Source organism: Equus asinus, chromosome 13 (assembly GCF_041296235.1).
Source record: "Equus asinus isolate D_3611 breed Donkey chromosome 13, EquAss-T2T_v2, whole genome shotgun sequence".
Classification (NCBI taxonomy): Eukaryota; Metazoa; Chordata; class Mammalia; order Perissodactyla; family Equidae; genus Equus; species Equus asinus.
The window spans coordinates 9,902,081-9,917,593 of record NC_091802.1 but is presented as its reverse complement, the minus strand read 5'-3'; the positions used below and the strand labels follow the sequence as shown (position 1 = coordinate 9,917,593).

The 15,513-nt window shown below is 43.5% G+C and overlaps 1 long non-coding RNA gene across 4 annotated transcripts in view; it reads left to right on the top strand.

Annotated features, from left to right (window-relative positions):
• The first annotated feature begins 5,395 nt into the window (after positions 1–5,395).
• LOC139040008 (uncharacterized) overlaps positions 5,396–15,513 on the top strand; it is a 62,078-nt gene continuing 51,960 nt past the window's right edge. Inside the window, exons 1-3 of one of the 4 annotated variants that reach the window (XR_011493566.1) lie at positions 5,398–7,078; positions 9,092–14,085; positions 14,741–14,958. This is a non-coding gene — a long non-coding RNA (uncharacterized lncRNA). Of the gene's footprint in view, positions 7,079–9,091; positions 14,959–15,513 lie in introns of all 4 variants that reach the window. The other 3 variants (XR_011493567.1, XR_011493564.1, XR_011493565.1) reach the window with 3 other exon arrangements.

Here is a 15,513-nt window from a genome sequence, read left to right as displayed (position 1 = left end):
TGATTTCTCACCAAACTTGACTTTTGAGAGTTCTTTATATAGTCTAGATACTAGTCCTTTATCATAAATATCTTTGGAATATATTTTCCAAGACTGTGACTTGTCTTTTTATGCTCTTAACATGGTCTGTTGAAGAACAAAGTTCTTCATTTTGAAGAAGACCAATTTATCACTATTTTTCTTTTATGGATTGTGCCTTTGGTGTCATATCTAAGAAATCTTTGCCTAGCCCAATGTCAATGATTTTTCTCCTACATTTTCTTCTAGAAGTTTTATAACTTTAGATCTATGATCCGTTCTGAGTTAATTTTTATATATGGTGATAAAAATATCTTTTCCTCATTAAATTACCTTGGCATCTTTGTTGAAAGTCAGTTAACCGTATATATATATATGTATGAGTCTATTTTTAAACTCTATCTGTCCCACTGCTGTATTTATCTACTTTTACAGCAGTGATACACTGTCTTGATTATTTAACTTTATAAAACTCAGGTAGTGTAAGTCATGAGTTTTATTGTGCTTTTTGAAAGTTGTTTTGGTCCTTTGCATTTTCACGTAAAATTTAGAATTAACTTGTCAATTTCAACCAAAAAGTTCCTGAGATTTTACTTGGGGCTATGCTGAATCTATAGGTCAATTGGAGAGAACTGGCATTTTAACCATCTGTGGACTTCCAATTCATGGACATGGTACATAGCTCCATATATTTATGTCTTTTTTTTTTACTATTTCTAAGTAGGGTTTTGCAATTTTCAGTATACAGGTCTTGCACATTTTTTGTCAAACTTATCCCTAAATTTTTTTTTGATGCTATTGTAAATAGATATAAAAATTTTATAATTTCTGAAATTTTGTTGCTGGTATGTAGAAATACAATCATTTTTTTTGTTTATTGACCTTGTATCTTGTGACCTTGCATAAATTCACTAATTTTTTTCTGGTAGCTTTTGTGTAGATACTGGAGGACTATCTAAACACAGTATTATGTCATGTATGAATAAAGACGGTTTCATTTCCTCCTTCCAATCTGTATGTCTTTATTCTTTTACTTGTCGCATTATGCTGGTCATATGCACTGGAACGTCTAGTATAATGTTGAACACTAGTGAGAAAGATATCCTTGCCTTCTTTTCTGATCATGGGGGGAAAGACCTCAGTGCCTCACTTTTAAGTATAATAGTAGTTGTAGATTTTTTGCAGATGTTCTGGTTGGAAGTTCCCTTCTACTCCTTGTTTTAGCAAGAGATGTTGGATTTTTGGCACATATTTTTTCTGCATGTAATGAGAGGATCACGATTTTTCTTTTTTAGCCTGTTAGCATAGTGAATTACATTTATCAGTTTTTGAGTATTGAACCAGGCTTGAATATTGAACCATTTCTAGAACAAACCCCACTTGGTCGTGGTATGCTATCCTTTTTTTATATTGTTATTTGATTTGCTAAAATTTTATTTGTGCATCTTTGTTCATGGGAGTTATTGATCTATTTCTCTCCTTGCAATGTCTTTATCTGTTGTTGGTATCAGGGAAATGCTAGCCTCACAGATTAAGTTGAGAAATATACCCTCCTCTTCAATTTTCTGGAAGAATTTGTGTAGAATTGGTATTATTTTTGCCTTAAATGTTTGGTGTTATTTCTGTCTTAAAAGTGAAGCCTTCTGGGCTTGGAATTTTCTTTGTGGGAAAGTTTTTAACTACAAATTCAATTTCTTTAAAGGATATAAACTATTCAGATTATCTAATTCTTCTTGAGTGAGCTTTGGTTGCTTGTATCTTTCAAGTCAGTTGCACATTTCATCAAAGTTGTTCGATTTACTGGAATGAAGTCCCAATATTATTGTTTGGATATCTGTTTAATCTATAGTGCTGTCACTGCTCTCATTCCTGATATTAATAATTTGTGTCTTCGCTCTTTTTTCCCCTGATCACTCTGGCTAGAAGTTTATTAACTTTATTGATCTTGTCAAGAAACAATTTTTGGTCCTCTTGATTTTCTTTATTGTTTTTCTCGTTTCTTACTGAGTTTTGTTCTTTATTATTTCTTTCTCCTACCTAATTTGAATCTACTTTGCCCTTTTTCTACTTTCTTAAAGTGGACACTGAAGGTATTGATTTGAGACCTTTCTTCCTTTCTGATACAAACATTTAATCTTGTAAATCTCCCCCTGAAAACTGCTTTAGGGACGTTCCACAAATTCTGATATGTTGTGTTTTCATTTTCATTGAGTTCAAAATAACTTCTGACTTCCTTTTGGATTTCTTCTTTGACCCACAGCTTTTTCAGAAGTGTGTCATGTAGTCTTGGGGCCAGCCAGACATAGTGACTCTAAGTTTCTCTCTAGTGGTGGAAACGTGAGGTTCTGAAACTGTGTATGATCCTCTTCCCACCCTGTGGAAAAACTGGTACTTCAGTTGGAGAGAATGAGAAGGACATGCAGAGAGAAGAGGTGGGAGACTGGGAGCGAGTCCCAGGAGAGTCCCTGGTTCTAGGGTTTACTGAGGCCCAGCTCCATGCGAACGTGTGCTTCAGGGAGCAGGTCTCCCCATACTGTGAGGGAAGCATTACCAGCATCTCCACGCTCCTCCCTTAGAGCTGCAGCCAGGGCTTCAAGCCAGATGTAATTTTAAATTTGATCTTTCCAGAGGAAATCTTTTTTCTTTTTTGATGAGGAAGATTAGCCCTGAGCTAACATTTGTGCCAGTCTTCCTCTCTTCTGCATGCAGGATGCCTCCACAGCACGGCCAATGAATGGAGTAGGTGTGTGTTCAGGATCCGAACCTGCGAACCCGGGCTGCTGAAATGGAGCCTGTGGAACTGTAACCACTCGGTCACAGGGCTGGTCCCTAGAGTGAATCTTAATTTAATGTTTCTGCTTTTAGGAAAATTGCTCTATTCTTCAAACTTTGTTTTCTTATTTTCAGACAAGTATGGAAAGTTTCAGAGGGAAATAGAGCTGTAGCACCCTCTTTTGGAAGCCACCATCAATGTAAATTGGACAAATTTTGAGGCATTTCCATATTTATTGCTCAGTTCCTGCAAGCTTTATCAGTCCTTCAACCATTTCCCCCTCAAATTTCTACCTGAATGGACAAGAAAAGAAGAGGGCCTCTAATGAGAGTCCTACTCTGCACAGGTTAAGAAGCTGTGTGTAGCTCCTGCATTTGTGTACAAACAGGTTGCTCACACTCACTTGCAAATCCAGGTCTCCGTGTTGTGCAGAAGAGGCTCTCTTTAGATTGACACCAGCCTGTGGCAAAGTAACCCTGCCAAAAGGAGCACACTGAAGTGGTCGGAGAAAGGCTGGGGCTGAACAGCACTCATTCTTACTTGCCATCTTTAAACCTGGGCAAGAGAGAATTACAAATAGTCCTCAAGAATAATCCATTTTTGTTTTTCTATACCTAAAGCCCATCATGTCCTCTTTACCTATGGATGTATGGTATTGTGCCATAGACTAATTTTTTATCTACATGGCCCTTGTGATCCCCAGATACCCCCAAAGTCATCCTCAGTTAGCAAAACTTGGTGTGACATCATGATGGCACCACAATAGAAGCAGGGGCTGTTGTCCCTGAAGATCTCTGCATCCACACATTTCCTGCGAAGGAAGACATCAGGACCGGACACAGACGTACATGGTGTGGTTAAGGACCGAGACAGAAGCTCTGTGACTTCACAGGGTGGAGAATGGAAATCAAGGGGAATTATATTCCTCAGATCAGGGCACTTCTGTTGGACGTCTTGCCTGGAGAACGCAAGAATTTGGGAGGGTTGAAGGACTGGACCTGAGAAATAATTGTGTGTGTATAGTGGACGTGGTCTGAGCAGCCATGCTAGGGAGACCCAGATGGAGCCCTGTGGAGCTGAGTGTCTCCGGGCATGTTGGGGTGGCCCAAGTTGGGAGCTGTGTGCACAGACCCTCAGCCCCTTCTGTCTATCCTTTGGGTCTGAAGGGAAGGATTCCTGAGGTCCTGGCTGGCCTGGCCTTTGGGTAGCCTTGCACCTGACCTAATGCTATCCCTCTAATTCCTCTTGCCACAGGGAAGCACACTGAACCAGGAGGCAAGAACCTGGGTAGAGGTGGCCATTAAGCAACTGAATGACTAGTGAAGTCACCTCATCGTCTATCTTCCCTTTCCTCATCTGTAGGTTGATACTGGACCAGGTCCTCTCTCAGCTCCTTCCCAGCCCTGAGTCTTTAGTTACCACAATGCACAGTTGTTAAGAGGCCAGACTCTGGAGCCAGCCTGCCTGGGCTCAAAGCCTCCTCTACCACTGTCTAACTGTTTGAGTTTGGGCAAGCTATATAAGCTCCTCTGTGCCTCACTTTCCTCATCTTTGGACTGGGGATAATCATAGGACCTCATTCATAGGGTTGCTGAGAGTATTAAATGAGCTAGTTAGCAGACATTGGTTATCGCTATTACCAGGACTCTGTGAACTGCCAGGAGAGGATTCAAGTCAGTCATGCTCTGAGAACTAAAACTCCTTCCGGTTCTTGAAACAAGTTTGTCTGGACCTTGTTGATATAGGGCATCATAGGGTGACATGGGGTAGATCCTTAGAGGGCTAGTAAGATCATTTGTAGGAAGCTGAATAAATACCTTTGTTGACACATAATTGATTCCAAATGTTTAAAAATCTTCTATTCCACTATCTTAGGAAAAATGGACCAAAGTTTACTCTGTTTTTAGAGATCCTATAACTTCATCTGTTTGCTGATCAGCCCGTTTAGGGGCTGTATTTATTCTTGTACATGGCTGAACCCAGGCATCTCCTACCCAGGGCATGTTTTGAACTTAGATTTTGACAAGTCAACTGGCAATTCTGTAAAAACTAGTGTAGTGCTCACAAAATAATTTTGATGTTAACATAAATCCTAGTTTCTTTCAGGTAGGTTCTACCCTGAGTGGGTGGTTTGGCAGGTCCCCTGGGTGACAAGTCACAGCCAGTGGCACTATTCACATCATAGTCAACATAAACTATTTGAGTGTCACGTGGATGGTGCTCTGGGTGCGGTGCCCTGCCGTGGTGTGATGGCTGGTCTGGAGCTGGTCTAGGAGTTTTTAATGGCCCCTCTGTAACTCTAAGATTCTATCATTTCAAGATGAGGGAACAAGAACTGACTGCCTAAAGACGCTGCACTAATAAGAACCCCTTTTCTTGCATGTCATGGACACTCGACTCAAACCAGTTTGAGACCAAAAGGGAATTTAACAGCTCACACGACTGAAAAGTTGAGAGGTGGTGTTAACTCCACGCATGGCTGAATCTAGCGTCTCAAGTGATGGTACGAGGGTACAATTTTTCTCTTTATCTTGGCTCTACTCTCTTTTTTGTTGGCTGCACATTCAAGCAGGCTCTCCCTCTATGGCAGCAAAGGAATTCCAGACATATATGCTAACCAGTGTAGCCTCGCTCCCAATATTCCAGCCAAGTCCCAGAATTCCCTCTCACTGGCTTTATTTGAATTGATTGACACACACATGCCTGGAGCATCGCTATGGCTGGGACCATGTCACACACTCATTCTTCAGTCCTAGGTCACAAGTCTGTCTTTGGAGCCAGGGGGTACAGTGAGCTCCAGCCAAACTACGTGGACTGAGAAAGAAAGTCCATTCCCCAGAAGGAAGACACAGGCGCTCTTTCCAGAAGATGGGAAACAGGGCAGACAGAGCGGCAAAGCTCCACTATTGTAACCACTGGAAACATTATTCTCTTATTCCGTCTAGTTATGACCTAGGCTAACATTTCTGCTTAGTCTCCCATCCTGTCTTTTCCTTTTTCCCTTGTTCTCTTTCCCTTGCTCAATTATCTAGGACCCTCCATTTAGTCCATCCTGTGGATGAAGAACCCCAATTAGTGTCAAAATATTGAAAAAAGTCAAATTATAAGAACACTTCCCTTTCAAGAAGGTCCTCTGAGCTATGTCTTTGGGAGAGGTGCTTTCTTTTTCCTTGCCTGCGGTGGTGACTACAAGTGGAGCAGTGGAAGCCATCAATGGCCTTTTTGTAGAAGTTCCAAGTTCAAATCCAGGGCTAGCTGTCAATTATGTGGCCTTACAGCGAGTAAACTGATGTCTTTGGGCCTCAGTTTGTTCATCAGTGTAATGGGAACTGTGCAGCGTGTGCCGTGGTGGGCTTGCACCAGCTCCTGAGGGCCTCTTGTTAAGTGTTCAGGAATTTCACTAGTCGTTGGTAATTGAAATCAGCCATTGTGGAATTATTTACAGCAAAGAAATCAGCAAATGCAACAAATCATGGCTTTTTTTTTTTTTTTCTCCTGGAGAGCCAGTTTGCCAGCGCGACGCTGGAATTAGGATACTGTCACTTGTTATTTCAGAGGATTATTTAGGAAAACATATCTGACAGCTGGAGACTTAGTGTGGACAAAGCGGTTGCCAGCACGCACTTTGGAATCAGCCAAACGCGGCCTCAAACTCTGCTTCTTCCTAGTGTGTGACCCTCGGCCAGCTCCTTCATTGGTGTGAGCCAGGCTGTCCGCCTGTGAAGCGACGACAACACCCATCTTGCAGTGTTGATGTGAGAATTAAATTCCTTACAAATGTGCACGAGTAACACTGAATAAACAACTATCCCACTGTGCAAAGGAGAAAGCACTTTTCCTGTAGAAGGGATGGTTAGGATAATAACCAGCAGAGCTTTCCATAACCTTCGCTGGTTTACGTATCAAGTTTCATAGAATGTCAGAGAGGATCACCCACTTGTGTGTCAGCTGGTGCCACTCACGGGGTACGTTCTGGTTCGGTTGGTGCCTCTAGCAAGGCTGGGGAGCCCACTGCCATGCGGGTCTCTTGTTCTGTACGGCACTCAAACAGGCCTCAGAGATGGAGAGTCTGCATGGCTGGGAAAGGGCCTTCGATCCTCCTTTATCTTCTGCTTCCAGGCTGGGAAGGGGCCTTCGATCCTCCTTTATCTTCTGCTTCCAGGTACATAGAATCACCTGGCTTGTTGTGGGGAGAGAGAGGACCCTTTTTTCCAGCGTCTCTTAGCTCATTTCTGAGAGGAAGAATTAGTATTCGGGTCAGATTCCAGGACACATATCTATCAGAGGGTGAGTAGAAGTGTTCCAAAAATTCCTGTGGATCTGTTGCTTTTTTTAGCTGCTAACTGCCCTATCACCTCCCTACCAGGCTCACCACCAGCTAACAGCTACTGCTGTGTGTCAGGACGGCTGTAGGGGCTGCCCATAAATTAACTCATTTATTCTTTAAAACTTCCTGTGAGGTAAACCATCTCGTGATCTCCATTTTGGACAGTTTAAATTCTTAGTTTGGATCATTTTTGACCTACCAAAAATGACAGTTTCATGTGTTTCAACCTAATAACCTGACCGAGGTTGCCTCACAGAATCTGTTCTCTATGAAGACAGCACTTGAACCAAATGACTATAGAATTCTAACAGGTGTCACGAAAGATGAAGAGGACAGGAAAAGATGAAGAGCAATGAATCCCATGATTTATACTGTCTTAAATAGAGATAAAATTCAGTTGGAAATTTAAAAGATATATTAAATAAGGATTATTGAGACGGAAGTGATCTAAACATAGAGAAAAGCCTGATAGTAAATTGAATGTAAATATTTTAAATTATTTCAGCAAAGTCCAGCCGTGATAGGTGAACATTGCGACAAGGGAGGAAAGTGCAAGTCTGGCCATGGGGAACGTCCCCCTGCTTCTTGCTCTCTTTATTTTCCCTGATTGGTGTGGTCATCTTTGAGTTGAGTCGTTTTAATGTGTAGCTCTCTGCTTTCCATCTGCTTTCAGTGAACGGTCAATGCAACCTCTGTCCAGCTTCCAGGTGGGGGAAGGGCCATGAGGCTGTTTCCAGGCTGGAGGGACAATTTCAACAAACACTTCGCTCACCAGACTGTTGCAGAAAACCCTGTCTTTTTTTGTAATTGTTTTTAAATTATATACGACCAACCTATAGTTATTTTGCTACTTTCTTTCTTTTTTTTTTTCTATCCCCAAGGCCCCAGGACATAGTTGTATATTCTAGTTATGGGTCCTTCCGGCTCTGCTATGTGGGACACCACCTCAGCATGGCTTGATGAGCGGTGCTAGGTCCACACCTGGGATCCAAACCTGCAAACCCCAGGCTGCCGAAGTGGGGCACACGAAATTAACCACTTGGCCTCAGGGCTGGCCCCTACTTTCTTTGTTTTGAAGTTCGCTTATTTATTTTGTAAATTTATTGAGATATAATTGACATATAACAGTGTGTAAGTTTGCGGCATACATCATGTTGATTTGATGCGTTTATGTATTGTGATATAATTAACACCGTAGCTAACACCTGTATCACTGCTATCATGTCACATAGTTAGTATTTCTTCTTTCGTGGTGGGGACAGTTGAGATCTAGTCTCTTAGCAACTTTGAAGCTTATAATAGTCTTGTTGACTATGATCATTATGCTATGCATTCTATCTCCAGGACTTATTTATCTACTAGTCACAAGTTTGTATTCTTATACTTGCTTCCTTGTCTTTTCTTAACTTAAGTGTTTGGAGCTCTTTGCAGATCTCTAACTGTAGATCTGCTCTGTTTTTTTCGAATGCTGCTTGTAACTTGATAACACAAATGTGTTACAATTTAACTAAGGCTGTTTAGATGGTTTCTAAGTTTTTGCTATTAAAAGCAATGATGCCCTAAAAAAAAAAAGGATGTCCTGAGCATAATTCATTATCTGACATCCTGTAGGAGAGAAACTTCTTGTTATACTGATTGATGTTCTGACGTGAAGGAATTTGCTATTGAAACATAGTTTTTAATGATGAAAAAGAGTAGTTAGTGGTGCAAGGTGAAGCTTCTTAGAGACGAAGCCTGCCTTTCCTTACGTGATGACTATTGGAATGTGTTCTTAGCCTTATAAGCTTCCCTAATTTTTGCCATTAGTGACGCACTCAAGCTGGATGTCAATAAGCTTTGAGAATGGCATACCTCCGCTTGGGTGTGACTTCCCCATTCTCCCATGCACTCTTCCATCAGACCGCTGGGTCCTATGACAGATGTTCTCCACACCAGCCTCTCAAAGGCGACCCATATCTTCATTTTCCTTTCAGGAGCTGAGGACAATGGGCACAACACCTCAAAGAGAAGCCTCTACCCCAGCCTCGAGAGAGACCTCAGACCCTCAGCTGCAGCTGAAACAGGGCAAGCCACCTCCTGAGGAATGAAGCCTTTGTAACACCAGTTAAGTATGACCGAGATTCTTCTCTTCTAAAGATAAAGGAATCTCAGAGAAAGGCTTAGTTTAGGCAAAGGGAAGAGGCTCATAGTGTGAGAAAAAGTAACAGAGCTTCGAGACAGCACTGAGGGTACCAAGAAACAACTCAGGAGAGATTCAGCCATAGACTTGGCAGGTTCCAATTGTGGTCCCAGTCAGCATGGACGGCGGCGACTTTGAGCAAGCCACCTCAGCTCCCTGGGTCTTATTTTGACTATATTCACAATGCAGAAAGAGATTCTTTTAGCTCCAAGGGTCCTTCTAGCTCTGCTAATTCTTTGACTGTATTGGAAAGTGGTTTCAGAATCGGATTTTCTGGAATCAATAACCAGATCCATTATTGACTAGATGTGTGATTGGGGCAAATTCCTCCTCTGAAAAATGAGGTTGATAATAGAGCCTACCTCAGCGAGTTATTATGAGGATTATGTTCATTTGAAATATTCACCATAGTGCCTTGCACTTAGAGATGCTCAGTGAATGTCCATTTTTATTGTGTCTATCACCTTCCCATAAATCCTCGGGGAAGATTTAGAGAGAGTGTAGAGCAAAGGCTAGCGGCTCAGCTGGGAGACAAGTCATTTGTGGGAAAAGTTCTCTTGCGCTGAGGAAGACTTAGGAAGTACTTAATTTTCTCCTAAAACAGAGAGAGCCCTTCTCTTCGGCTCTGATATGTTTCCCTATCAGGACCCTGTATCTCCAAGGAGGAGGAGAGAAGACCACCCCTCACCTTGCTCCTGTCTGTGTGGAGGTTGGGTTTTCTGCTGGGCCCCAGAGTGGCAGAGAGAAAGCTGAGACCATTTACTTTCCACTCCTTTCCTTGGTCCCTGATCTTCTTGCCGTGTGTATAAGTCAGAGTCCAATCAGGAGACAAAAACCACACAGGAATTTGAACAAGTTTAATATAAAGAAATACACTCTGTTAACTATAACGTGATTGCAGTGTTGAGGAATTGGCTTGTAAGAAGTAAAGAGAACTCTAAAGAAACTAGGAGTCGCTGATAGGAGCAGCCTGTACGTCTAGGACAGAGGTCGAGCATTCGTGGAAGAACCTCCAGCCTCCCTTGGGCAGAGAAGCCGACCTGAGATCCAGCACAGGGTGGCCCACTGAATGGCAGAGGCATTGTGGGTGTTGCACTGGCAAAATTTGCTAGGAATATGCCCTCAAGGGTGCTTGGAAAAGCTGTTCACAGGAGGTGTCTCCCAGGGACACTCCAATGCAATACCCCAAAGGATGTGCTGGGGCAGCTGCTGGCTGTGGGATGCTGCTGGCTGCTGTGCACACAGGAGCTGGGCCCTCAGGCAGCCGCATGTGTGTGCCACAGGAGCCTGCAGAGAGAAGCACCCCAGAACTGGGACAAAAAGCCCTTCTTTCCACAATATCTCTCCAGTGCCCTCTACTGACAAAGAACAGCATCATGTCAGCTAGAAATGGAAAAATATTTAAAGGGCCCAGATCGGTTTTCACAGGGCAGATAATGAAGAATGAATTAGAAGGCAATACGTTTGTAACTGGTACAAGTGGACTTTTTCTATTCCCATTTTGTGGATGAATAGGGCACCTCATCGTAGGTCCGATCTTTATGTAGGGTAGCTCCAGTTCTCTGCCCCTCTCCCAACCTTCCTGAGGTATAAGAAGACCTCCTATGGGCGTAAAACACCAAACAGGATTCAGTTCCAACACTCCTTGGAGCTGTTAGTGCTGCTCACTTCTGATTTTGAATTTCATCTCTATGACTGGAGCCTAGGGAGATCCCTTTCTTAATTTTGAACTTTATTACATCTTACAACTTTTACTGGTTTATTTTATTTCTGGAATCAGAAGGAGAAGTCCTTTGTCTCAATTCAGTCTTCCATATCGACTGGAAGTTGACCCAGAAGTATCAGGCACCACAGAAAAACGAACACATGAACGGAGATGGGGAAGGATGTTTTAAACTTTAATTTACAAATCCCTGATGTGGTTTTGTAAATATAGAAACAGATAAGATCACCTCTTAGCATTTTCTTATAGACCACGTAAATTTATAGTCTGAATGGGCCTGTGGATCTCCTGAATAAGAGGATGCCCAAATTATCCTTGCAACAGGAGGAAAAGCCCCTCACATTCTCTATGAAACATTGACTGCTTCTTGTTAACTATGTTTTCAATTTTAACTAATGCATGACCGTGGCAAAAGATTTTAAATAGTGCAGAGGGGAAAAATAGATCCCTGAACTTTTTGTTATCAAAAATCTTAAATGTGCAGAAAAGTCAAAAGAGTAAGTAATGAATATTTATTCATTAAATAGATCATGAACATTATATACCACCCCCCCCCCCACCTAGATTTATCAGTTGATACATGTTGCCAGTGTGCTTTCTCCCTCTCCAGGTACAGGCGTACATGCACACGCACACTCTTAGATAAGCCATTTGTTATTATTACTTTTTTTTTGCTGAGGAAGACTTGCCCTGAGCTAACATATGTGCCAATCTTCCTGTATTTTTTAGTATGTGGGCTGCCGACACAGCGTGGCCGCTAACAGAGTGGTGTAGGTCTGTGTTGGAAACGGAACCCAAGCTGCTGAAGTGGACGGTGAACTTACCCACTAGGCCGCCAGAGCTGGCCCAAAGCAGCCCCTTTGAGATAAGCCATTTGAAAGCAAATTGTAGACATCATGATACTCAACTCCTAAATACTGTAATATGCATTTCCTGAAAAAACAAGGGCCTATCCTGCAAAACCGTAATATCATTATATACCTAAACTTAACAATAACATTTAATATCCAGTTTGTATTTAAATTTACACAGCTTTTCCATTAATGTGTTTTGTAGCTTTTTTTAAATTAAAAAAACTAGATCCAACTTAGATTGATGAACTTTTTACAAAGTTTGTGATAGTTGTATGGTAGAATGGTCTGGATTCTGGATTCGTCTGGTTGTTCAGTCTCCCCTGTGTTTCCTGCAAACTGAAAGTTTAAAATAGAATTTGAAAACATTTTGAACATGGATTTAAAAAACCTCCTTACGAAAAGTTACAAATACGCATACAAATTGAGCAAGATACACACACGCATACACACACGCGCACACACACACGGAGTGGATGGGGGAGCCTGCTTTACAAATTGAGGGAAAGCGTAGCAGCATGTATACTTCTGAGTTAAACGAAACAAAGGAAAGTACATTTACAAAACCTTCTCGTGAATCCCCACCTGATGTGAGCACGTGGAAAATGTTCCTAGGCGTAAAAGCAACAGGACAAGTTCTCAAAGATAGATGTGACCACATACAAAAATCATACAACTCCATATCTAAAATAAAAAATAAAATAAAAAAAATCAAAGACAAATAGAGAAAATACTTCAAAAAAGTATCAGTGTCTGCTAGGATCTTTTTCCTGCAAGTATATGAAGTACATAAACAATAGGGCCATTTCTCACCACACGTAAGCATTCCAGAGGCGGCTGGGGCCGGGCGCAGTACATCAGGGCTGCCGTTCTGTTTCTCTGTGGTTCTTTATTCGGCTGTGCTCAGTGAGTTCGCTTTGTCTTCAGCCTGGCTTCCCTCATGGTCGCCAGATGGAAGCTCCAGGCAACTAGGGGTGACACGCTTCTTTGCTCAAGTCCAGCAGAAGAGAGAAAACCTCTCGCTTAGCCGTGGAGTATAAGTCCTCCTCTGCGGTTAGATTGAACCAGCCCAGCTCACGCGCCCACCGCAGGATGGAGGGCAGTCTTCAGGAGAAGGCCATGCACAGCTCTAGGCCTGAGTTCTCGACCAGTCATAGGCCTGGGGTCGGACCTCCAGACCCCAGATTAGAGTAAGCCGGATCTACCCAAGAGCCCCGGGGCTGGGGTCAGCCTCATTGAGTCACATGGCGGAGGGGTAGATGTCTTTAGGATTCTGTTAGGAAGTTCAAAGGGCAAGTGCATGTTGGGCAAATCAACATCACTGTAGTCATCTACAACTCTGATAATCATAAGAGAACAATAAACAACATTCAAAACACAAGAGAAAGGACACTAAACTTGAAGTAATACAAACAGGGTGGACAGGGGCCCATATTTTGGAGGCTACCCCTCTAACCTCATCTGCCACCTCTCCTCCCTCACCTGTGCTCTCCTCTCCAATTCCCAAATCAGGGAGGCTCTCTCATGTCCCTTGACCTTTGCCATGCTCTCTTCCTGGAAGACACTTTACTTCTTCCACTTGGCAAATGTTCACTCATCCTTCGGACCTCGACTCAACAGTCGCTTCCCCTGGGGAGCCCTCCGGACTCCCTGGTGGAAAGCGGGCTCCTCCTCTATGCTGTGCTCCTGTAGAGCACTGCCTATGGCATCTGGATCTCCCAGGAGACCCTAGAGCCTTAAGGATGTGTGAGCCGTGTGTCTGGGGTCTCACACAGTGCTTGGTCGTCTTAGTTGACTGCGTGACTTAGTCTATCATCTTACTAGACAGAGAAAGGACAGAACAATTTTTAAAAGCCTTGACACTCCTTACCCTTGCCTGTCCCCACCCCACGGTGGTGGAGAGACCCCTGCAATGTTGTTTGCTCGAGGTCACCCCCTGCGTCCTCTTGGACACTCTCTGGAACGTCTTCTCCTGCAGCTGCCTGCGCCCATCTCAGCTGGCAGGTGATGGTCCAGCAGGCAGTGCCAGGGCCTCCCCCTTCTACCCGACAAAGGCCAGCAGAGCCACGCCGAGAATCCTGGGAGGCTGAGTTTTCTCCAAGGGCCCATGTCATTGAGTCTTTTTTTGCATTACAGGAAATGAGGACGACTCTAAGGGGAGCTGGAGGACGGATCACAGTCAGGGCTGAGCTCTCAGCAGTCTTCACCTGAACTGTAAGGAGAAACAGAGGTTGAGCTGGTCTTGTGGACCATCTTGAAAAAATCCAGAAGCATGTCAACGGCGTGCTTTCTCTGGTCTCTGACATCTCAAAGGGAGCCGGCTCTCCACCTTAAAGAAGTGTCTTGAAAGGGCACCTGGTCTATAGGGGAGAGAGGCTCCATATGACAGAGAAAACTTAGAAGAGTACTTTTATAATTCAGTGGGGGCAAAAGACTGCATAATTCCAGAAAGTGTATTCCGTATTGTAAAATTACATTTGCAAATTGGAAAAAATGCTTGCAAGTTAGGGAAGATATATTGATTCTCAACCAGAGATACCACCCCACGAACACCTGGGTTAGGTTTTTGTGAAACCTAATTAGATTAGGTTAACTTGAGTTAGACTAAGATGAAAGGGTAAGACTTTCACATTTATATAAAGTGAGTGTTGCTGTTAAAAGGCTGGGAAAATTGATTTGGGGCCAAAGGTACTCCTGCCCTCTCTGTGCCATCACGGGCGTGAGGAGGGTCCTCGCCCCGGACTGAAGCCCTGACCTTGGGAGGTGCAGGGTGGTCTGTTTTCTCCAAGAGCCTGTTGAGGAGTGCATATTTTAGTTCAGAAACAAGAAGGTCCTCTTATCTAGGCGTAATTTGTTTTGCCTGCAACAGGACCCAGGATGTCAGAGAATGGGGGAAGACTCCCGAGGAGGGAAGCTGTGGCTGGTTGGTGGTGTCACTCATAACCCTGATTCCCAGGGTCACCAAGGCCAACAAGTTGTCAATGAAGCAGCAGTCTTTCCCAGGCTGTGCAGAGCCCCCGGCCACGTCTCCTCCTGTCCCCACAGGTGTTGGCCTCTCTGCTGGGCCCCAGAGGGCCGATGGGAAAGGTAAGGGCTGGTCCTTTCTGCTCCTGCCACCCGCTCCAGGCCCTGAATGTGGTACAGGGATACAGATTAGGGCTGTGTGATAGACTGAATACAGCTCCCTATAGACGTGCATGTCCTCATCGCTGGGACCTGCAAATATGTGACCTGACATGGCAGAAGGGACTTTGCAGATGGGAATAGGTTGAGGATGGTGAGATGGGGAGACCATCCTGAATGATGCGTGTGGCCCACTGCAAGCACAAAGGTCTTTAGAAGAGGGAGGCAGGAGGATTCGTGTCACAGAGAACACGATGTGACTACAGAAGCAGAGGTTGGAAGGAGGATTTTCAGGGGGTGACCAGCATCTGCTGCAGTAGCCACCACATGGGACTGAAGCAGGCTTTCCAAATCATTGTTTTATGACTTAAAAGCATTGTGGCTTCTCATTTTTAAATATTGGAATCAGGTGAGTTACAATCCTGCCATTCTGTATTGAAATACTATACGGCCCTAAGTTCTCAGTATTTTACATTATGTTGTTTATTTTTTGGACTTGAGACACTCCTTGCTATATGT